Below are 25948 nucleotides of genomic sequence, written 5' to 3'. Positions count from 1 at the left end.
ACTCAGCAGGCTTCTCACCTCAGTGGAGCAAAATTTATTTGTTAAGTACAATCCTTTACATTTTAATGACATTCTGTGTAAAAGAGAAAGACATTGTGAGCACACAGCAAATAGAAAAGGATGTAAATGTACACACAAACCTAGAAGAAAGGATCACAAACCCACAATGTAAGAATCTGAATGCTTATTCAGATAGCAAACAGCTGAGGAAATTTAAAAGCAGAGGAGTGACAGAAAATGCAGGAACACATCATCTTAAGAAAATTCTCATATTTCTACTTGATAGAGTACATGTTTAGAATATAAAGAAAAGGACCTATAAATATTAACTAAGGCAGTTTCAACCATTTCAAACATTTTACTGGAAGTTTGAGCTTCTGAAAACCTTAAAATCATAACAAAAATCATGTAAAAATAAAAAAGAAGCAAAAAAATCCTTTTCAGTCAAAACCTTTCAACCTTCCCAGGGAAAAAAAAATATAAATATAAATATACATATATTCAAAAATCTTTAACATACTAAAAGAGAAAGAAAGCAATATCAAACAAAACAAATTGTACTCTCTTCTTTCGGATACAGCATAATGCACCTCAAAAATAATTATCCATAATCTCCATAATTATTCTTAAACCTCAGAAGTTTTCTTACTAGAACTGGTTCTAGCAATCATCTCTTTAAGGTTCTCTCTAAGTCTGTTAATTAACAATTTGAAATTTTTTCCTTACAAATTAAATCAAAAGCAAAATCTACACAAATTAAAATAATAAAAATAAGTGGGGATCTGGGGATTAGGAATCTAAAAGCAGTTTAGTTCTGGATGTTAATCTACTTAGAATGTTTCAGAGATTTTTGTATTATCAGAAGGTGCTTTTTAAGGATATACATACAAGTCAACTAAGATATGCTGGGGGAAAGTCAGAAGTAGTAGCTAGTTTTCAATCTCTGAAGTGTCCCTCTGGGAGATTTTCTGAGCTTTCCCAAGTGATACCAACTGGAAAGAGCAAGCTGCATCCCAGCTGAGAACCTTACAGTAGCTTTCAGGACACTAAGCCTACCCAAAGAGACATCCATGCAGAGACACTACTCAAGAACAAGCAGAAAAATTCTGGTCCAACATGCATATTAAAAAAAAAAAGTTTTAGCTGGAGTCTGAGTGCCATGAACAGAACATTTATTATATAATTGTGATAATATAGAGGACATTACACATTTTAGGTTCATCCTGAGTTCCTAACCAGCATCCTTAATTTCTGGGCATACATTAAAACTAGCATGGGGCAATGAAATTTACATATTCCGTGGTAAGAAACTCCATGGAGAGCAATTTTACAGCTTTCAGAGATCGTTTCTCTGATAAAATGATTTTGTATAAACCTCTCTTGTATACACTCTTTCTTAACTGACATTTTTCGATCTTTAATGAATCCAACATAATGCATCTGAACATCCTGAATGCTCTGTAATTTTAATTGATTATTGTATGCGGTTACGAGGAAGGTATAACAATTGCACATCTCAAGAGAACCTGATCTATATTTGTTTAGATGTATAGAATTAGATTATCTGAAAGTAACTGTTAAAAACAGTCTAATAAAACCATAAGCTCAGTTCCTAGAACTGATAGTTAAATCGATAACATGCAACCTATTATTCTGGTTGGCATAAGCCTTGAGTAGTTCTGTCAGCAGAAGGTTATGCCATGAAACATAATTAAAGATAAAATTGATTGCATATCTAGATCTTGAAACTGAAAAGGTTTTCTGATGATTATTGAAATATTGAAGTGTTTAATTCATCTCCAGTTTAGAGCACATCAGTAGGAAAATCTCTTTTGCAATTGTGATGTATTACTTCTAAATTTACCTTTATTATAACAATATACTTTTTCACTCTAAGAAGTGGTTATGAATAGAAAACTGATATTGCTTGAAAATACCAGTTTGAAATGTCTAGTAATGAGAACAGATGAATCCTTCCTAACATATTTCTGTACTTATTTTACTGTATCTCCACATGAGCTTTCAATGCAAATTAAACTAGCAGAAGAATCGTAATTGCTATTTTTATTTTTATTTAAGATAGTTTTCTTCTAAAGTTTAAAGGAAAACAAGAGCAAGGCATGTATCTTGCTTTTGTATAAGGCTCTACAATGATTTGGTTATAATGGGTCCTGAATAAGAGAGAATCCATACAGTGTTACATCTGACAAGCCCTTTATATATTTCTACGTAAGATGTAATCGTGTGAAGCCTATGTATTTTTCTTTTTGTAAAAAAGGAAAGTCATTTTACTGGTCTCCATGCAGACATCTGGGTGAGACTAAGAGATCTAGTTTCAGGTGTACTGAAGACACCACACAACTTTAAATAGGTCAGTTAACTATTGTACAATTTTGTCTGCCTTTTTGTGAAAGGAGAACAAAAAAGTAGATTTAAAAAAAAACAACAATCCCAAAACATAATAAAACAGTAAAATAACATTTATATTCTTGTGGTTTTGCAAGGCTTATGCTACATGCTTCAGCTACCTTCATATTATGTGGCAAGTCTTACAGAACTACAACTAATCTATGCCTATAATGGAGAAAATACTGTATTTCATTATCTTTACTATACATTTTTTATAGTAGTGTATCTTCAAAAAGATTTCACTCCAAAGACACAGTACTCGTACTCTGACAGGAGAATAGATCACCCCACCCAGTGCTTTCTCTCTGCATATTTTTGTTTGTTGGAGAATTGTTAAAATAAGGATTTAATTGTTATTCAGCATCATAATCAAGAATCAACTTTGCATAGGGATTTGTCTAAATTAATCCCTTTTAAACTTTTTTTAAACTTTCATTTTGCAGTTAATGAAAAGAATGGTATTTCAGTGATTCACGTCAGTATTTCAACTGTATCAAAGTGGTAAGTAGTATACATTATGCAAGACTGGGGGAGGGAAGAGGAGCTACCATGTTTCATAGTTTCTTGTTTTCCTTCACCCACTTAAACAAAACTGCTAGCCAAACCTAGTGGCTGAAGAACATAAAGCATCATGCAGAAGTTTTAGCACGCAGTCAGCCTGTGAATTTCAAAGCTGTCAAGGCTGCATGTTTCAATCAGTTTTGACATCTCTTGGCATTTCTCTTCAGATTCTACTTTCTATAAATAACTCCCCTACTTGGGTGTTATTTCTGGTTCATTTCTCACCATATAGCAAGAATGCTTCTCACCTTTTACTGTGTCTTCCCCTTGTCTTCACTTTCAAAATATATATAAAGAAGAATTACAATTTACCTGAATTAGTAGGTTTTGATGATAGTATACATGTTTCATTTTAATTTGTAATTGAGGTCTTGGAGGAATTACCAGTAACTCCTTTTCTTATTTGAGATTGTTGGAGTTTTCTGGCAGCATTTTGATTGAGTTGATAAACTAACAGTCTCAGTCACAGCAGGAGAATCTACGGAAGGAGTTATACCTATATAAAAGATTCTGGGAGCCTCTGGAGACTCTTCAATATTTGTATCTTCTTGTTTTCTACTTCTTTCTAAACTACAGAGAGATGATAGGACTTGATGATTCTCTGATAAATATTCTTTAACATTGCTACTTCTCAGATGTAAGCCAAGCTATCACAAGACTTTTCTGCTTCTTTTCAAGGAACTGTCTTAATGAGGAAAACATTTTAGATGTTCACTTACCAGTACGATTTCTGCAGCGAGTCAGAATAATATCCATCCCATTCAATACTCAAAAAGTGTCCACATGAAACCACTAAGTGACTGTCCTGATGGATGTGAAATGGAGAAATGGAAATATCTATTTGGGACTCCATAAGGAATAATCATCATAAAAATAAAGGCTTTTAATGCAGTTCTCTGTGATTAAAACTTTTCTGGGTAACTTGTACTTTGATTTCTTGTTTTCAACAGCGTACTGGATTGCTAAAACAATCACTGTTAATTTCCACTATCCAGATAATTTAACTTACCTAAAGAAAGCTTGTAAATTAAATTAAAACATCATGTAATAAAATTCAAAGGCTGCTCTGAAAGTTATGCCTCCTGTTTTATTATGTTGGTCCCTGAGGTCGATGCAGCTATTGTCAGTACAGCATGGCAGTAGAGGCTGAACCTTTCCAGTGTCCTGTTATATTTTGTTGCTGTATGACAGATGGTAGCAGAAGGGCAGTCTGACAAAATGGCATCCAACATAGAACAGTGTGTGAAGCAAAAATATGTCACTGAATTCCTCTATATAGAAAAAATGGCACCCATTGACATACATCGACACTTACTGAACATTGAGACCAAACTGTAGATGTGAGAATAATGAGATGATGAGTTCATTTCAGCAAGGGAAACAGTGACACAGACAAGCCACATTCCAGACATTCATACGGATTTTTATGGGCGCACCATGCAGGCTCTTGCTCATAGCTGGCAAAAAAATGCCTAGCTAACGGCAGTGACTATGTTGAAAATTAGTGTTTTGTAGCTAAGAGTGCACTCTTTCAAACATTGTTGTTGTAATCTTTGTATCTGTGTAATCCTTGCATCTGCTGTAGCTCCCATGGAATCAGTAGGAGGCATTACTTTCAGTGCAATCTACATTGATTTGAAGTTGAACCAAATAGAAATTATGATAGAGAACCAATGATAGATCCTTCTAAGAATCCCTTTTGGACAATTGCTCTTCTGTATTTTCATTAGCAACACAGAATGCAATATAATTACAAGCAATTACTGCCACATCTACAAAAGTTTTGAAGAATAACAAGCAAGGAAGAGAGCCACTAAAGAATGAACTGCCAATAAATAGGCTTTAAAACAGAAGCATTATGTGAAATATATATGTAAGCAAAACATTCAAGCCATGACAAAAGACTCATTCTGTGAAAATAGGATTTATGAGTCATCAGCTACAAGCATTGCAGGATAAGCTTGCCACTGCTGAAGGTCTAATGCAATCTTTGGTAATGCAAAGAGGGGAATTTAAAGATGAAGAATGCACACAGAGTGCTAGCAGGACTTGTATTAGAAATATAGTATTTGTGTCTTGTTTTCAAACACACAAAGTGAGTTAAAAGTGAGTGTGGAAAAACAAAAAGAATCCAAAAAGGTCTCATTCTTATTATAATGCAACATTTAAAGCATCTCAGCTTTTTCAGCTTGTGGAAGAGAAAGTGATCATCCTATCACAGAAAAATAGACATAGAAAATAATTTGACAGTAGAACAAGAACAATGTATAGTAAGAGCTTCTCAGCTGAGTAAAGCACAGAAAGCTGTGACTGTTAGAAAATTATATCATGCAATTGCAAAGAATCTAGCAGTTCTGGTTCGGCTAAGACATCTTTCAAAGCTGATTTCACAGATCTCAATTGTAATATCTATCCTCAATAGTGGTGCCTCAGTAAGTAATTACAGCCTATGTTGCAAACAAGTTGTTTTTGATCTGAACTAGACCCAAGTTTTTTCCTAGGATTTCTTGCAAGTTAGTATACTAACTGATTTGAGTGTCTTGAATCACTGCTAGAAACAGACATTTCAGTTTTCCTTTACTTTCTTGCTGAAAAGCGGATATTTTTAACTTCAAATCACTCCTGCAGTTCTTTCTTGAACCCATTTTAGAAATACAATGAAACTTGACCCAGTGATTGATAATGTTCTCATGAACGTTACATGCAGTAGAACAGCAAATATCTGCTTTTACTCCATATTCTCCTGAACTTTCATCCAGCAATCACGTCTTACAATTTTAAGTAAGGATTCTGGTTTAAAACCTGTGATGCTACAAACCTCCTCAATAACTGCAGATTATGGTCTTGCTTTCAGACTGCAGCACCATAGAGATATTGATCAATATTGTATGTAACATACAATAACATACTGGAAATAAGCAAAATTTGATTCTGTAAAAGCTGTCTTACTATCTTTTGATATCAGTTTACCTCTGTAATATTACGGTTCTCTGTAAAACATAGTACTAGGGTCTAATGCTGTGTTTCAGTGAAAGTATGCCAGCCGAGCACAGCCAAATGCTGTCTTCATTTAGAAAAAAATACCATTTTTGCCTACAACTTCAGTTAATAGATATAGATACTAGCTAGTAATGACTCAAATTTTAAAAAAACAAAACCAAAGCAACAAACAACAGCAACAAAACAAAAAACAAAACCCAAACACTGTTAGAAATTCTCCCTGCTGATGACTTCAAATGTACAATCACTTTTAAATATTTATCACTGTATACTACAAATATTTAACACAATCTGGGATAAAAGAAACATACTCACTTGAAGCCATAGAACTTGTCCTTACCAATCCACATCAGTGGGAACCATTCTACTCAAGCAATGGAGCGAGTCATAGCTGGAAAAAACCTGAAAACACATACTGTTCAACATGAATCCAGGAGTTCTAGCTGCCATGCTGATTTCCAATTGTCCATCCCTTGTCTGTTTAAGAAACCCCAGAGAGGAGAACTGGGATTATAGGAATCTGCAGAAACATTTTTTGTGATGTCAGATTACTGTCAATAGAAATAGCAGATGACTTTCTTATTAAAATAAACACACACAAATAAGAAAAGCTGCATTTCCCTTCCACCCCATAATGTGTGGAATTTGTTTAGTCACTTCCGTTTGAAAATCTTTGCTTCCTCATCAGTTTGCATCTGTAGATTTTCACTGCTGGCAATTAGTAAGCAGAAGAGATCCTGCTGAGGAGAATAAGTTAAAAGGGGGCTTAAGAATGACTGGGTCTGGGAAAAAAGCAACCAGTCTGGAGTCACAGACTTCAAAACTTCAATTAAGCACATTATAGAGATGAAGAGCCAGAGCAACTTCTCTTCTTAATTCCTTTTATCTGGATCTCCAATCTGCTCACAACAGTATTTAGTCCAAAACTTAGTCCACTTCAGTGGGTTTGGGAAGGAAATTGCTAAGATTTCAGCATTCATTGTATCCCCAGAAAAGAACAATTTAGATAATGGCTTGCTACTGTCTGGATAATAACCAAGTAACGCTTTTCACATCCAAACCATTTCAGTCTGGCATCTCCCAGGAAGCTCTGATGCCTCCAGATGAAAACTAGAACATTTACACAGGAGGAAAGCTCTCCCTGCTGCCCAGCTTTGATCTGTAACACGAAGAAGCAAAAGACATTTTCAGTGAATTCAGTAAATCACAATAGTCAGTCTTAAGTGCCATACTTACGATGAAGAAAATTATTCTTCAGCTATGGATCAGCTTGAGAACTTTCCTTAAGGTCATAAAAGCTGCATAAACACAAGGCATAAGAGGGAAAAATGCTCCCCAAGTGTAACCATATTATAGCTCTCTTGCAAAAAGTGCCTTTTTGAACTTTCAAGATCATCTTAGCATCCCTGTTCACAAAGCCTGCATGGTATTTTAATGGTGTGAATAAATGACAATGACTTTAGGTAAATTATCTTTAAAACACAGTCAGAACACTGTTAAATAAAAGATGTCTTTTCAAAGAGAATGTGAAATGTCACGTAACATATTATCATTAACTGTCTGTTTTTTGAGGGAAAGTTGAGCTGAAGATGCAAAACTCTCTAGCAGTATTAACTTTCCACAAACAAAATCTGAAATCGTTGAGAACATTTCAAAAACCAATTAATTTCAGTTTCCAGCATCAAAAAACTGAACATACTTTTTGAAGTTGCCTGGTTCCTTTTGGTTTTGCTCTAAACTATCAGAATGTAACAAGAGTTATGAAGAATTATGCATATACAAAGGAGAGATAAGGGATTTTCTTTTTTAGCAGTTTTTAAAAATAAACTAAACAAAAATAAAATTAACCGAATGACACAGGAATTCACTTTGTAGTTGTTCCAGCAGGAAGGCTTCTATCACTGCAGCTGAGTTTTGGCACTCACACTCCTGCCTGCTTTACTGTTTTGAACAATTTCTTGCCTCTCCAACACTGCAATCTTCTACGCTCACCTAAACAAGATTATCAGAAACTATTTGGTCATCATAGTTAACTGTCATGCCCTTTGGAAAGATTTCCAAATACAAAATTTCTAGTAACTTAAAAAGTTGGGAAAGAAGATACTAAAATATATATACATAATGTTGATCCTGAATTACCACATTAATTTTTGAACCATATTTTCATTCAGCTTGGAGGTACTTACTTCTAGGGTTTTGATTTTGAAATACGCTTCAACAATTTTATTTTATTTTTTTTTCCATGCAAGAATACATTACTGCAAAAGATTTCTCAGTCTATGATCCTATTACTTTTCAGTACTGGCATTTTGGTAGAAATCCTGCCCTTACTTGCTCCCAAAGGGAGTTCACCCCCATCAACTTCAACAGGATCAGGATTTTTTTCTTCAGATTTAATTAGCATTTCTCATTTTATTTGTCCCATTTACCTACTTCATTGTCATATTATTATCCATTTTCATCAGGTAAGATTTCATATATGTACTATCATACATATATACCTACAAAGTTCCATCCAGTCATTTAATCTTTTCCTGTCTCTGAAGTAAAATCACATAAAAACATACATCAAGGCACTTCTGTCTTATTTATCACCTGTTCCACTGAAACAGTGATGATGAAGAGTCAAGGGGGAAAAAAAAAAAAAAAAAAAAAAAAATTAGCTACAATGAAGTGTCTGTAAATAAGATTTTCATTGCCCCAGGACACAAGATTGTCTAATGGCTGGAACACTTGAGTTCCAGCTTCAACGTCCTCTGCCCAGTTCCACATTTCAGGAACATTACTAGAACAATAAAAAGAATTATTTCCATTGCAAGTTGAACACTTGAAGCACAGTTTGGCCTGAATACCATTCTTGCATTTTATTCTGAGTAAAATCTATCCTATTCTAACACCATAATGTAATGGAAAGCACAGCAATAATAGCAGAGTGGCAAAATCCTATGCTGCAGCAAGTGAAGATAAGCCAAAATTAATCAGCCACAGAAACAAAGGAAAAAAGCTGCTTACCCACAGAAAACTACAAGTAGGTAGAAACCTCCAACAAGATACCCTCACTGCCACTGCCAACCTTTAAATGAGGTTTGGAAAGGGGTGGATCCTGGCTCCACTCCTTCCAGTCATTCAGGTGTATTGCATACACATGATCACTTAGCATTTCTGCTACACCCATCTTAGCCACAGTTCCATTTGATTCTTATGGTCTGAGTCCTGCTGAAAAGGATTTTGGCATACTGATGGGAAGCAAGGTGTACATGAGCAAGCAATGTGCCCTTGCAGCCCAGTAAAGCCAATCCTGGGCTACATCAAAAGAAGCATGGCCAGCAGGGCAAGGGAGGTGATCCTGCCTCTCTGCTCTGTGCTGGTGAGGCCTCATCTGCAGTACTACATCTAGATGAGAAGTCCTCAGTACAGAAGAGACATGAACCTGGTGGAGCTTGCCCAGAGGAGAGCCAGAGAAATGATCCAAGGGATGGAACAGCTCTCCTATGAGGACAGTTTGAAAGAGCTGAGGCTGTTCAACCTGGCTCTGAGGTGACTGATCACAGCATTTCAATATCTAAAGGGGAGCTTTAAGGGAAAGCTAAAGGGAAAGAAGGGAACAGATCCTTCAGTAGGATCTGTTGTTATAGAACAAGGGGAAATGGTTTAAAACTAAAGGAGGGAAGATATAGATTGGATACAAGCAAAAAGTCCTTTACATTAAAGGTAGTAAAGCATCAGAACAGTTTGTCCAGAGAGGCAGTGGATACCCTCTCCCTGAAGACATGCAAGGTCAGGCTAGATGGGGCTCTGAGCAACCTGATCTAGCTGTAGGTGTCCCTGTTCAGTGCAGGGGAGTTGGGCTAAATGACTATTAAAGGTCTCTTCCAACTGAAACAATCCTATGATTCTATTTCTAAAGCCAGGCAAGTATTCTTCAGCAGCACAGAACTACTTTGTTCCTGCAGTTGTACTCTACTTCTGGAAGAGGGTAATGGAGTGCTTGCAAAACAACCTGTTTTTATCTTAGCTGTGCTGAGATGCTCAGGAGAAAACTGCTGGATAACGACAGTTCTTCTCCTTTCTTGTACAAAGCTCACCAGTACTAGCAACTACAAATGTGCCCTTTGAAAGTCATTTTCATTGCAGATCGACAAATCCAGTTATAATTCAATTGAGTGCTCTAGAGAAAAGTATGAACGTAGTATAGGGAATACAGACTATATTCAAGATGTTCAAAGTATTTCAGAGTTTCTACTTCTTAAATAGCCAGAAGGGGGTGTCCATGTACAGTGCAACCTGTACATCCTCCCCCCACATTACGTACTCATAATATATTACTGGAATTTTTAGCCTTTGTCACTTCAATAATGAGCACAAAATTCTGACTCGAGGTGATGTAATCTTAGGCCAGCAGGTCAGCAAGTCTTCATATTAATCCTTTGCTCCGACTTTCAGTTATGAGCAATGAAATTGAGTACATATGTAAAAGATTTAGAGAATTTGCCAACTGATCCGCTGTATTCACTTTTTTAGCAATTTATGTGGCTTTATTTAGCATTTTATCCACATCTGTGTCATTTCTTTTTGGAAATAACAATGTAATCATCATTTATGTATGACATGCACTGAGGTACCTGGTATTCGACAACTGCGTTTTATGATTCCAAATAACTAAAACTATACAGTTATTTATATTATTTTTATATTATTAAACTGTGCTAACTTAAAAGCTTGCAGTAAGGAGACAACACTGCATTAATTTCCCTTTGACACTCTTCTTAGTGTCTAATCACTTTGGAGAGTTTGAGCGGTCAGAAGTATTTTGAATTATTTATTTTAAATGCAGAAAACATTAACTATTTCAATTAAAATCAAACCTGCTGAGCTCACACAACATTCTCCACAATCATTTTCATCATATGTAGTTCTTTACTTGTATTCAGCAGGAATCTAATTTTGCACAATATCAGCTCCCAGGGAATATTTGCTGCACCTGGGGTAAATGACGTGCATTTTTGAATTTGTCTGGCTATTCATTCATCTGAAATTGGCATGCAATTCCACTGGAAGAAAAACAGAATGCTGAACAGGAAGACACTCCTGTTAAACAGCATATAGCTCATCCTAGTTTTTATTGTTTTTCACATTAGCATCGGTGATAATAAGAAATCAGCTTGTATTTGCTTTTGCTAAATACAGAGGCTGAAACAATCAGGGGATATGATATTAAAAGTCAAATTACAATAGAAAATCACAACTAACACTTTTTAATAGAAGCTAAAAATTAAAAGCAAATAGCAAAGCATTCCTTTGTGGTCTTTGATTCAGTAAGGTACTAAAACACATTTATAGATGTATGCAAAATAAGAGATACGCTGAAGTTGAAGATCAAGTAAAATTAGGCCTCTACTTAATGGCACTACATTGAATTCTAACTCAAAATATACAGAGGTTTCCTCAGAAAGGCATATGTCCAACTTTAATTGTATAGATTTAACTGTAAATGTACAGTTAAATACATTCAAGCACACGGGTCCTTATATTATACTTACCTTACTAAATAAAATCCAAATTACTCTTCCTTATGAATTACAGTAGGACAAGGAAGTAAGATACTGCATGTTTTGCATGATAGGCACTTTTCAGTGATTTTTCTTTCTTCCTTTCCTCTTTTCCAGATGAACAGACCCTTTTCATTAAAAGCCAACTGTTATTGAAAATCTAAAATATAGTCATACAAAGAAAGCCCCAAAGAAAACATGCATCTTTTAATTAAAGCTGGACCTCATTGCTGACTTTCTTGTTAAGTAACAGAAATATATAAATAAACAAATATTTATTTAGTAGGACAATGAGAATCAATTCCCCCCCCACACACCCCCCTTTGGGAAGTGTTTTATCGTTTGCTTCCTTTCTCTTGCCTGTTTGCTGTGTAATTTAAGACTGATGCCTCCTGGTGGGAAACAAAACTTGATCAGAGAACAGCCTGCACTGTCACCTAAACAAATTATGTTTAGTCACTGCCGATGTTGGCTCTGTCATAATGAAAATGTATAATTAATGCCTTTCCTTTTACCACCATGGAAAAAGAACTCTCTGAAACTGGTTTAAGAGGGGGAATTTTAGGACTGTGCCCTTTTCCTTTTCAAACATTATCACAACAAATCAGTACAGCAGCCATTTACTAAAAATGAATGATTGGATCACTCATCTTTACAGTTATTTATTGAATCTGCAGCTAAGGCATTCAACAAAACAAAACTGATCTGCAGTAAGAATTTACCAAAAGTGAGACAGGAGGGAAAATTCATTAACAGGTGAAACACTATATTTCTCCTCTTAGAGGAGCTTGAAAAGATTAAGCTATTTCCATTAGTTTCCTGCAGAGTTGCAAGCAGTGATAACAGACATGTGCTAATTTCACTATTGCACTGCACTCTGAAACAACATTTTAGATCATCTTTCACCTGTGACATGACACCTAATATCCTTAATTAGCAGCTCATTTTTTATTTTCAATTTTTGTCGTTGAATTTATAGCAACAGCTAAACATCTGGTATTATGACTGCAAAGTCTCCATTTACTCACCTCTGGGATGCAGGATAGATTCAGACTATTTATATTTTGATCTAAAATTCTAAATGATCGTATTATTCTGCTGTAATAGGTCCTAAGTGACATTAAATGGATAGTCTCAGCTTTTTCTTTCTAAAATGGACAGCTCTCTTGCCTCTCATAGCTACTGCACTGCATGAAAGCTCAGTGCAGTGAAATAACAGCAACACAATTTTCAGAACTGAAATAACCTTTGATTTCTACAAAGACACTTATAGGCCAAGAAATGGTAAAAGCAATGCAATAAAGTGCTCTAGGCACATTCTCATGTCATGAGTACCTTATCATTTATACCTAAGATTATTATCAGTTTGTGCAGCGATCAGATTAAGGGTGAGAAAGTATCCATCCCTAAAGAGTTGTGATGTAGATTAGATGATAACATGGATAAAATAGGCCTAGCTTCTAAAAAAATCAAGCTGTTTCCTGTATTTATTCCCATTGCAAGATATTAAATGATATCACTTCTATACAGAGTTTATTTTCATAGATGTTTCATTCTGAAAATCTCAAATTCCGTAATTCCAAATCACTATCCAAGCGATGTAACTATCATCATCATACCATTTTGAAAAGGAGAAAACTGTGGTACACAGCCTTTGGAAGTCATTTTGAAGAATTATCATTAAGCATTTTGTTTGTTTGTTTTGGGAGGAGCAGAATCAGAAATAGATGAGAAGAGGTTGTAAATCCCACATCTTGAGCTGATACAAATTAGGTTAGCTACTCTGAAGTCATCAACATCTAAGTTGAATTCAGACAAGTCTGAAATCTGCTCCCAAATCTTCTTATGGTTTTGTAAATGAATCACTCATTCAGTTACTTCAAATTCAGAAGGTAGATACTGCTGCTAAATATATACTGTTCATTGATACACAGGAAGTGTTATGAATTTCACATTAAAAAAAGGGTTTGTTACAAGTTCATAGAAAGTAAGTGACTTTAAAATAATCCAAACTCAGGCAGAATTTCTGTTAAATTCCAATTTACTTAGCTTTATTTCCTATGGAAATCTCATTTCCCCATGACTTTTATAATTCTATTTTTCATCTGTGAGCTAAGATACCCTGAAAAAAACAAATAAACAAACAAATAAACAAACAAACAAAAGCCAGACAGCTAGGATAGAAGAAGAACAAGGTAGAAATAGAAATATCTTGTTACAAGACTTACTCAAAGAAGCCAACATAATCAAAAGATTATACGTCAACAATAAATGAACATCCAGATCTTGAACTAGGCTAGAGTTTAGGTACTGTGTGGGACATCTATTCAAGCATTTGAATAATGAGAGGCTGGGAACAGGCTTGGCTTATTGCTCTAGTACAGCAGCTGACAACCTTTCGGGCAAGGAGTGAATGGGTCCTCCGATGCAGATCAGCACAACACCAAATTTGTCCTTGTCTCTCCGGTTTCTCCCGCTAGGTGCTGATATGCCAGATAAGACTGTTTATTTATCAGCTGTCAAAACCGACTTTTAAGGCAAACATGTAGTCGCAAAAGGATCAAACTTTCTGGACGGTGATGTAAGCTGTGTAGGGCAGGTGTTGTGCCTACAAACACCCTATTCAAGTGCTCTATGGGCAGGATAGCTGTGATCTGGATATGCCCTGAAGACCTGTCTCAGCAGCTCATGTGCTGAGGTGGCTGATATGGGTTGCTTTTTCCCAGCAAGACAGTGTAGACCAGCCTAGGGCCTCTTATTTTCTGCAAGAGTAGCAGATTGGTGAAAACTAAGCTATTTATAGTGTGATGTGTTTGGAGACAAGAAGACCACAAGGCATATTAAGGTACAGAGAAGACCTCTTAGCCCATGCTGCTTTCCTTATTAAAATTCTTTCCTTGTTTCTACTCATATATCACCTCAGTTGGCTCCCACATCTGAAACAATGAGCGCCAATGAACAGATAGATGTTGGAACACACAAAACAGAATGAAGTGAAAGCCCTACCCCAAGCTGAGAGTTTTGGGCTGTTAATAATGTTATCCTTGCAGTAGAAACTTAATGGTCATTAGTTATTCAGCATGGCTGAGCAGGCTGCATTTTAAAGCCTTCAGCTTTGCTAACATTCAGGACCCAGAGTTTCCAGAAGGTGGGATCTTTCCAGTGAATAGTGAGTAAAACAACAGAGGAAGACAATTAAAAAAAGCTGCAAGGTGAAATAACAACAGCTAAGAGTTGCTCATCACTATCAGGAAAACTGGTTTGTATCCTTACAGGCACCTATTGAAAGAGACTGGCAGCTGCATTAAAGGTCGCAAAATCTCTCTCAGTACACTGAGCGTGATAACACATGAGCAGAAATACACGAAACAAAAGCAAACCCAGCAATTACGTGCATACACACACAGAGATGCGCAAGTGGAAAAGAAAAAGGCCAAATTCTCACTGAATGCTCTAGCAATAGGGAAGTAAACAACACCCCCGGGTAACCACATTTTTTCAGAAAATCTATTACTAGAAATCCTGCTCACTAAACTTAACAATCTGACATGGAATTCCTCACACACATCACTTCGGGCAGACAAATGTATGCATCCCTTTGAGGTCTTCATAATGCTGTCAACAGATATCCCTGTATTAATCTCCCTCTCAGATAGATATTTTTGTCTCCTTAGTTTGTAGACTCTAAGGTCATAATTTATTTTAATTATTTGTTTTCACGTAAAATGGGTACAGACCCTGAATAAGAAATACCATTGAGCTTCACCATAACAAATAGCACTGTAAAGATGCTACTCACTTTGTATGTATTCTAAGAGAATTTTAGCATCTTAACTTAAGATACAGATACAATAAACATATTCATGAAGGTAGCATAGTAATTTACTTAACAATAAAATATAGTATACAATATTGAGATAGAGATCTTAAGACAACAGCCACTCTATACAGCATTATCAAACGTGAAAAAATACAGTGAAAGAGAAAATATTATTGCACATTTATCATTTATATACCTTGTGAGGTTAGGACCTTTATCTTTTTCACAGTTGTTCCACTTGACTGGTATAAGGATAAATCTGTTGCATTGTATCTTTGTCATCAGTTATGCATTGTTCCATCTTTCACTCACTATGAGAAAAAGTAGAAACAGAATTATGTTACAACAATCTGTCTTTTTTCCGCATTAGGTTTCATCTTCCTTATTATACGTACTGCAGCACTTGCAATAGATTGCTTAATATATGTTTAACTGAATTTGTCTCTATATGTTAGCCATACAGATAGCTCAGAAAGCTTTCTTTCAACGTAACTGGGAAGTAATATCACTGGAGAAAAGGAAATTAAGCTGAAATAAAAATATTGCGAGTGGAGAATTGGGACTGAAACCTCAAGATGATTGTAACAGAACCAGTTCCTTTATTATTTTATAATTAGAAGGAGAGAACTGACTTGAAAGCTAAGATGGGAGGATGGGTGTGGAAGACGCAAAGAGCTGCCATAGCTGTCTCAGAAGACCAATACCAATGAGGATATCTTCTGCTGTGCCCTCTGCCTCCTGCTGCTACAGGCAACTGCTGTGACTTCTTTCCTTCTGCATTATCAACTGTGTTTTCCATATTGTGCACAGGAGAGTTTGGGAAACGTAATGTGACTAACAGTCACAGAGGCAGTGAGGTAAGCAGGGAGTTAGAGGAATTTATAACTCTCACTCTCTTAAGCTTGCACATGGGAGTCCCTAATATAGACTAATAGGTTGTTTTAGTATGATACATAAGCCATTATTTTCATCTCTACCTATATACACAATGGGATTTGCTATGTCATGGAGTGGAAATTATATCTTCAGTGCCCATTAATACTGGAAAAGCCACTGTATCTATTTTTCCTTCTATCTATTAACACAACATCTATGCAAATCCCAATGATATTTTCAAGACTAAAGGAACAAATTCTACAATGTTTTTCTAAAATATTCATAACCTTACTTTTGCAAACACTTTCAATGACTGGGTCAAGTTCAGCTTGTACTCTAAACCCTTTCTGCCTCCCCTGGGCACTGACCAAAAATTGAGATGGCTATCTCTTGGGAAATAGTTCTTACAGCCAAATGAATTTGTATCCTTAATTTGTGTCTACCGTCACCATAGATTCTCAGCCTTATTTTCATTCACAGAAGTCAAAGTTTATCATTTCACACTGACATAAAAAACCTCTTCAGGTGGTTTTTGTTTCTCTTGTCCTGCCTTTTCTCTATGTGACATGCAACTCTAAGGAATACATTATTACTGCAGCAGGCCACTCCAAATGGTTCAGAGATACTCTTTATATCATAGCCAGAAACAGATGAAGAACGGGGTCCCCTGAGATCTCAATATTACCAGTCCAGCTGAAACCATTCTCATTTGGTTTGTCTGAGAGTGACTTTGCATTTTAATTTTTAATAATTCTTTATTTCTTCTGAAGCAGGGGAATGAGAACAAACAAAATGGAATCCCTACACAATTTTTCTCTTTTCTGCCTTATTCATATTCCCATTCCCTCAAACTGTGTATTCCTCTAATTTTAGAAGACGTTGGTTGAATGTATTAATACTTAGTTGCACTTCAAAATAGTGGGAACTTGTATAGTATTTTTTCCTATTTTTTTTACTAAGAAAATCTTCTAAGAAGATCCTCTATAACTAGTGCTTTGAAAGTCAGAGGTGCACAGGAACAGACAAATTTGAATTAGGATTCCTTTGTATTCTTTAAAAATTCTCCCCACTTCCATATCACCTCCTTCTTCTTGTAATCCATGTTTTTTGTGCCTTTTCTCCCTGCTACAGGTTATTTCACTTCAGCAGATTTCTTTATCACATATTGTCTTACCATAGACTAGCTTCTGTGTTCTTCTTGTAGAGATGTGTATATCCACTCAAAGCTCCCTCAGAACCTTGAAATATTTTCTGTATTTTAAAAGCAGTCTTATCTTAATTTTGTAAAGTAAAAGATTAACTTCAGTTCAAAGCAGATATTTAACAAAAAGTCCCACTTCTGAATCCATCAACCAGAAGAAATCTACAGATAGCTCTGCTTCTTCTTTTTTTAAACCAGCAACTTAAAAACAAAAGCAGCAATGAAATACAAATAGAAAAGGGGAGGCTGAATTGGAAGTTCAAGGGAAATGTGATCTATTTCAGTGTTCAGAGTCTGAAAAATCTGTGCAGACTGAGACTGCATCTTACACACAATTACATGTAATCTTAAGAGCTGAAACTGAAAGGATTACTTTGCTGCTAGCTTCAGCAAATACTAGCAGCCTGATTGTATTTTCAGGACGCTGGTGGGCAGCAGCAGATGGTGGTCATTTCCCTGGCAGGCCATATCTAGGATAATCACCAGACACAGTTCCAAGGTTTATGATATTATAAACCTCTTTTTCATTTCTCATTCACTGCATGTAGAAAATATGGCCCTTTCAACTCCCTTTTTATTGATTTTATACTAGTATAACACCTTTGCCTTCAATGATTCTGAAATGATTCAGTGGTGAAGTAAAACAAGAAATAGACACAAGAAAGTCAATTTTTCTTTCAAATAAATAAATCTTAATGCTCTTCTTATTTTATGCACTTGAAAATGAGAACTAGTTTTATGATTAATAAAATTAAAAAAAAAAATACTAGCAGAATTTCTTTCAGTCTGTCCTGGAAAAAAAATATATATATATATATATATATATATATATATATATATATATATATATATATATATATATATATATACTGTAGGCTTTTAAAAGTTGATGGTTAAGATGACTGAAATAAATTAGCCTGTAAGCTAACAATAACTACAAGACTAGTAATACTTGAAATGAATTGGTCAGAATCCAGACGTCTGTTTTGAACTAGACTAAATTTTTTGGTATAGTGTGATCTGGACTGATCGGCATATTATAAGTGAGAAAGACAAAACTCAGACTTTGGGAGTTTACAGAATAGATGATCATGCAAGTTAGAACACAAGGGTCAAGATTTGGAATAGATGTCCTGCTTCAGTGGAACATTCTGTTCACAATTTTTTACAGCAAGGGGAATGAAATTAACCTCTGATGTGTCTCTGTTACAATGGAAAGACTCACTCTGATAAAATACTTAATTAAATGTGGTCAAATTAGCAAAGTCTGAACTTCTAACACATTCCAGAGACTCAGTCTTTGAGTGTTGAGATTTATCCAGTCAATCCAGAAAGTCCATGAAAAAAATTCATGGAAAAGCAAAAGTTCTGTACCTAGGTCAGAATAACCTTGTCTTAGGTCATTTTGTTAGTAACAGATGGAAGCCAAATTGAACAGTATCGGCAGTGCCAGAAAAGGTCTGGTAGTTACTGTGAATGTTTAGCTGAAAATGAGCTAACTGTACTTTCTGAGCAACAAGACAAACTACACATCCTTTTCAAAGCCAGCAGATCAAGATAAATTTTTATACTTTTCTAACTCAGCACCGTTGAAGCTCACTTGAATTAGGGCAACCAGTTTTTGGACTCTCCAGTTCAAGAGATTTACTGAAACTTTGGAGAAGATCTGGGACAAGACTATAAAGACAAAAATGACCCTAAATAACATTACTTATGAGAAGAAAACTGAGGGAGCTGCATTTGTTTAGTTTAGGGAACAGTTGGCAGCTATGCAGCCTACAGTTACGTGGAGAGCACTTTACACAGCCTAGCTCTTCTTGGTATAGGTGCATACTGTAATATCTTGGAGAAAAACATTCCTCGCAAGGTGGTAAAGGCAAGACTGGAACAGTTTACCTGTAGACTTGGTGCAAGATCAGTCCTAGAAGATTTTCCAGACTCCCGCAGACAGCTCTGGTTGACAGGATCTAGTGCAAATGACAGTCCTATTTTGAGAGGGACACTCCAATAGGCAACCTTCTTTTTAATCAGCTTGTTTGCTTGCTTGTTTTGTGCATTACTCTGATGATGTACCGATCTCTTAAGAACAGCTTTCAGCCCTTTCCTTGACGTTGAAATGTAGTAGGTGACACAATCTACTATAGATTTTTGTAACAAACATTGGCTACAGTGCTACAAAACAAAGTATACATAAAGTCATGGAATTGCAGTGGTAATTATTTAGCCACACCGAGTTCATTTTTTCTCTTGCTTTTAAAACCAGGTATTAGCAGGCCACTACAATAGCACAGAATTCACTGGAAGAAGGAGCAAAGAGAAAAAGAGGTGGTTAGAACTTGCACCATCTAAACCTTTAATGCATTGGGTTGGAAAACTGCAATTTCAGCTGTAGATGATTGTAGAAAAGTCATACCTGATAGGGTGAAAATGAGTTATTCCAGTCGGGCAGAATAGAAAAGATACGGGAATAATACAGATAAGTGATAAGGGTAAAGTTTATATATATACATATATATATATATTTATATATATATAAAATACAGCTGCTTAGTATAATTCATATATATTTTTTTCTTTTTGCATCTAGTTAGACAACAAACATAAAGGGTTAACATACTTCATCTAGATCAACAGGCTTCTAAAGTATGTGGTAATACAGTGGAGATAATGCATATTGCAAACCCATTACCGTACCATTTCTAATTTTTCTCTAGATACCGAAAATTCACACAAGTATATGGCTCATTACTGGGGAGGGGGAAGGGAGGGAGGGAGAAGGGGAGAGATGGTAGTGAAGATTTTGTTGTTTTGTAGAAGCTATTAGAGAAAATAAAAAATATTCCCCTAACTCCTGTCACAGTGACCTTGCATGGCGATTTCTTTCAGAACTTATCAGAATTGCTCCTAGGTATACTCAAAAACAAACAAAAAAATAAAATAAATGGGAATTGACAGAATATACTCTTCCAAGAAGTAAATATATTGCCTCAGTAAAGCTCTATACTTTACTGTCCCCGAGTAATAAGGGACTTGTCCCGAAGCATTCACTTCACTTCTCAATTGCTGTAGGAAAATGAGGCCTGTAAGATACTAATATTTCTTGAAACAGGAAGGGGGGATCATTTCTGCTCTTTGATTAATCCCTCATGCACAGCTCTAGTCCATTAGAGACATAAAGGTGCCTTTAACAGGCCTCTGAGCAAAGTGCTTTATGCAACATATTCCCTATCCTTTACACAGACAGAGTATCTCAAACAGTGTCTACAACTAATGCAAAGTATTCAGAAACAGAGGAATTCCTCCAGGGATCTCTTTCTGCCAAGAAAAATCACAGCAGCCTGTGGTTATTCTGACTAATAGTGGAAGCCAAATCATGCCCAGGGCTGTGCGGTTGGGGTGGTGCAGCTCATGGCCTGCTCAGACGGGCAGTACGGAGGCATCGAGGCTACACACATCCAAGTTCTGCCTACACATATGTACCAGGAGTCCCATCAGACACAGTGGTAACTGTGACTCTGGGAGGAGTTTAGCCACTACTTGTGATGTGGAGGTGGTATTAATAAGGTAACTAATCTTCAGATAGTGTTTGCATTCACTGTTTATGAAACTGAGACTGTGAAATGTATGATTCTGTCACATCACATGTAATTTTGGTGTGATTCACACCACACTGCATAAGCCTGCAGTAAAAGTTATTGAGAATTGGTAGTAGTTCCACATAAAAGCAGGAGAGCTGCGTGTTACAGAGAGAATGTTACATGCTCAGCTAAAGAAAGGGACCTATTTTTCATATACACTTTTCTGAGTCAGACTGATACAGGTAACAGCCTGCACTGACTAATGGCATTATTAGACTACTACTGAGAGCTAAGAAAAAATGATTTAACTAAGTTTTTACAAGAGGCTTTAAAACATGACTGGCACGAGCATTGCCATGAGCTATGGCTCACAGCATGATAAACTATACACATTACAGGGCATAATCTCCTCATCTGTTGTTTTATTAGTGTTCTCATAAGTGCTGGAAATTGTAACTTAAGTATGAAAGGTCAGCCCATCCACTCAAATACAAGAAAAACTGTGCAATGAATCAATAGAAAAAAAGTAGAAAGAGCTGAAACAAAAGATGATTGATTATGGAAAAAATCAAGTCAAGAACATTAATTGATAATCAGAAATCCTGTGCAAAGAGGTAAAGGCAGAACAAAATGATGAGGGAAAAGATTTTTCTATAGCTTTTAGTAGAGATATATCAAAGATTACTTTGATAACACCATTAGTTCCTCATGATTACCAACACAAGAGCTAATAGAAAATCTTGTTACAGACCTGGCAAGTTTTATTTCAGAGCCTGAATATCTGTTGGCATTATTGCTGTGTGTTTCTCACATCTTTACAGTAAGAATCATGTTAAGCTGGCATAGCATGAGTAACAATATAATTTTCCTTCACTTATCCACCAAAAATTCCACCAATACCATATTTCTTAAAATGGCGTATGGTTGAGAGAAGTATTTTATACCAGTATGTTCAAAATACAATTATAAACAGTAACATTTTAAGCTAGTACGTATCTGCTTCTTTCTGACATCCACAATTTTCTTGAATTTAATATATATTTTTTTCTGCTGTACAGTAAGGTTACACAGAAGCTCTTTCAGAAATAATTTCACTATTGAATCTGGAAGCTAATGTCAGGAACTGTGTGTTACTGTTTATGCACTGAAATGCCTGTTGAATAAACGGCCCTCTGCAGTGCTGTTATATTTGTCTATTTCTCTATGCCAACTATGATATTTTCTAAAGTATATACCATCATGGTATCTAATCACTGACAGTCAGACACTCCACTTAGGTCTGGTTCCAGCAGTGCACAGGAGCCATAAAGAAAACTTAATGAGCTTCCTGGGGATTGCCTATAATAGAGAAGTGTGCATGTGGCATATAGCTGCTTGGCGCTAATTCTAAAAGAAAAAAATGAAGGTGTAAAACCTAATGCAGTGAATTCTTGCCACCAATGGGAGGAAACTATCAAATGCTGAGTTTATAGCAAACCTTTTTAAAGTGCTAACCTGGAGATTAATGAAAAGGTCTGAGACTTCAGAAAATTTCTGCATTTAAATTACATATTTCATAAGGAGTACAGCTAACAAAATCCTTCCCATAGATTTATGACTTGTGTTCTTTGATCCTCTGTCCCTCTCTACTTTGCTTTCAGTTCTTTCCTATGAATTCTAGTATCATTCTTTGTCACTTTTGCAATATTAGATCCTTCCTCCACACCCTTTGAACTCTTGCCACAGCTCCTCTCTTTTCACAAAAACCTATTAAGAAAGAAAAAACACATCCATGACTGATTTTGGGCCACAAATGTTTTCAGTGAGTCACCTAGCGCATCAACAAAACAGGTAAACTCAAGCTCCCCTTTATTTCCCCCCCCCTAATTTACTACCTCAAGACAGCCACTGATCTGAAAATTGTAGGTAGTTCAAAACTCTGAGACCTTTTGTCTTCTGTCAAAATGACACTGCTTAACAGGTCAGAAAATTACTTGCAGTGAAGAGAAAGTTGTTCACAGAACAAATGAAAAAGAGATGACCAGGAGAAATAAGCTTAATAAAAAGAGGAGGCCAAGAAATATGGTTATTAGAATAACTTTGAAACACAGATGGAGGCCCTTCCTAAAGAAAGCATATAATTTCACCTTTCTTATGGTTACCTTCCTTCCAAAATTTCCAGGAGTTTTCAGAGGTTGCTCTGTATTATGCTACTCTTCATAGGAACAGCAATCTCTGTAAAGATACAAAGAGCAGCATATCAAGGGAGAATCACTGGTGAAGCTGAAAGCATTGCTAGCTCAATTGGTTCTGTCACCAGATCACAAGGAGAATGTATTAGGACACAGCAAATACCAGCAGTGAGCCACAGCAAGCCAGATACTACAGTAGCACAAAAGATGGCCAAAAACACAAGACATATTGAGGCCCAGAGAGTGGCCAGAAGCAGAACAAGTAGAGAAGCCAAGTACCCCGTTCCAAAGCAGTTCCTGCTACGCTCAGATTAGCTGAACATCTTTCATTTGTTCCTACAGTTTTCTGTCCCTGAAGACTGATGCTATCATTGTGTTTCCTTTTCCATCTTTTAGTTCTGTTAGGCCTAGATATCACCCCTCTTCAGAGAGACAGTTCTTATAAAGCCTTTCCTTCAACAGACTGGGCTGAACCACATTGCCAGCCTCACCAACAGTGACATTTACAGTTCAGTATTTTTAACAGAGACATTTTGCTTAATGCCATTTCCATCCTCACTTTGCTGTGGATTTCCCTTTCAAAGGAGCATCGCATCAAGTTTAGGACTCCTGCATGTGTAACAGTACTGCAGTAACCATGCTGCCTAATTAACAGAGAGCAGTGCTGTTATGGCAGCAACCCTGTAGGCTGACCTGTCTTGCATTGCATAGGAAGAGAAAAAATGAACATTCACTGAATACATCTGGAATGGGGCATCCCACAATTTCTAGTCTGCTGGGCATGCTGGGCTCCCTCCAGCCTGCACACAGTGGGTCAAGGTATGGCTGCATACCATCTTCACACACCTGGATTTTTACACAAAGGAAATTTAGATGTGTATGGAAGGAAACTGCAAGAAGTTCAATAAATCTTCTCACCTGGACTCCTATTAGTAGCTTTGAAATAATTAGTTGAAGGTGTACAACAATTCCTACAGAATTGTTTAAGGTCTCCCTAAACTTTATTATTATTATTATAGTATTCATTTTTTATTTTATGAGCAAGAATTTGCTTTCTCTCGTTACTAGGTCCTTTTATTTTTTATCTTTCTCTCTCTACCACAGAACGCAATAAACAGAAGAAAAACACACAAACAAGAGAGACTTCATAATAATTTCTTTAAAGATTAAATATTTTAAGATCAGTCAGGGAAAAGTATGTATATTTTATGAAGTTTGGAAACGTCATATTAGATACTCTCTGATCAAACTATGTTCTGCTTTGTGCTGAGAATATTTGGGGAGGAGCGTTTGCTATTATTTCAAGTGTACATTTCATCTTTGCTACTTAAACTGAGATCTAAAGTTAGCCGCCTGTCCAGTTCCCACAGGCTTTCTTCGTTCAGTGATGAATGATATTAGCTAACTTAAATTGGCTTACTGGCCACCCAAGAATTAGAACTCCAAATAGCAGTTCTCCACCTGAGTTCAGCTTGATCAATTGGCGGAAAAAACCTTGAGATTTGGGACCACTGTCACTACCCAGCATCTCCCGCTAAATAATACAAGAAGAAAAACATAAATAATCCTAAGAAGTGCCCTGAGGAAGAGGCAATCATTTCAAGAAAAACAAGTACAATGTATTCTGCAAATTCCGACTTAGGCACATAAAACCTCCATATTTTTACAAGCTCAGAAATATTAATAAAATTGTTGTATTATCATTTACAGTATAAAATAACAATAGAAAAACAGAATAATTAGAATAAAAGTTAGACAAGTTTCTGCAGTTCCAGTAAAATATAAGCATATCATTCTCAGCAACAGGGCAGCCTGTCCTCCTGTTGTATTAGACGATTTATTTGGGTTTTGTTCTTGATATTTTACTCACCATTAATTCAATTGTAACTGCTAAATCATATTTGTATTCAAAATATATAGTCAATCAAAGTCTTTCCTAGATTTTAAAGACATCAATTTTTTTCTCATATAACAAACATCTGCAATACTATTCTCCTTATGATAAAAGAAAATGGTGTTTTCTGAATTGGCTTGGTCTTTATTGCCATACCACCAACATTCACCTCTGACATGGTGAGCCAACATAATAAAATGGAAGGTATTAATACTGGAGTGGCTCTTGTACACGAACAATCCTATTGGAGACAATGAGATAAGTCAATAGAAAATCTACATTGGTTTTGGAAATGTTGCCATCTTATTAAGGATTATTAGGAGAAGTGTTACCATTTTCACACAGATGATTGCATGAGGAATGCAAACAAAAAAACTGAACCTCATCATTGCCAATAGCAATTCCGGTGATGCGTCTTCCTATTTAATTTCATGATTTTCATTTAACCTTAAAAAAATCCCAGGTTTACCTTATGAGTATTAAGCCTGGAAAAAGCACAGAACATCACACTGCTTCTTTTCTGAAGTAACTGAAATTACGAGTTCGGCTAAGAGCAAACTTTTATGTTGTGCCTGCTAGGACCATGTCCCATGTACAGAGTATTCCTTGAAATATGTTAAGGAATCAATTTTGAACGTGCTTTTAGGATTATATGATAACTTGATCTGAAACACATATTCACAGAGGTAATTATGGTTTGGCCAGTACATTATTAAGCTAATATTCAATACATGCACAGTTGTTCAAACCATATATATATATTTCAAGGTTTCTCTAATTTATTTTAGTGTAATAGGCTGCTTAAACTAGGACTTTCCATACCTGTACACACATCAATATTTAAAATTGTGTTAAAACACTCATAACTTTGTTAAGCTTTAAGAAATAA

At 36.0% G+C, this 25948-nt stretch overlaps 1 protein-coding gene across 3 annotated transcripts in view; it reads right to left on the bottom strand.

Moving 5' to 3' along the window:
- LOC104910521 (uncharacterized) overlaps positions 1-25948 on the bottom strand; it is a 118432-nt gene that overhangs the window by 33663 nt on the left and 58821 nt on the right. For all 3 annotated transcript variants that reach the window (XR_014882818.1, XR_014882819.1, XM_085222081.1), the window contains 5 exons: positions 23136-23208; positions 19313-19383; positions 15536-15650; positions 6286-11647; positions 3690-3775 (listed from right to left, as the gene is read on the bottom strand). The gene's annotated coding sequence lies outside the window, so the exon portion shown is untranslated. The remainder of the gene's footprint in view (positions 1-3689; positions 3776-6285; positions 11648-15535; positions 15651-19312; positions 19384-23135; positions 23209-25948) is intronic.

The sequence above is a fragment of the Meleagris gallopavo genome, chromosome 4 (genome assembly GCF_905368555.1).
Source record: "Meleagris gallopavo chromosome 4, MGAL_WU_HG_1.1, whole genome shotgun sequence".
In the NCBI taxonomy this organism is placed as follows: domain Eukaryota; kingdom Metazoa; phylum Chordata; class Aves; order Galliformes; family Phasianidae; genus Meleagris; species Meleagris gallopavo.
Note: the sequence above shows the minus strand (reverse complement) of the source record. Positions and strands in the feature narration are given on the sequence as shown.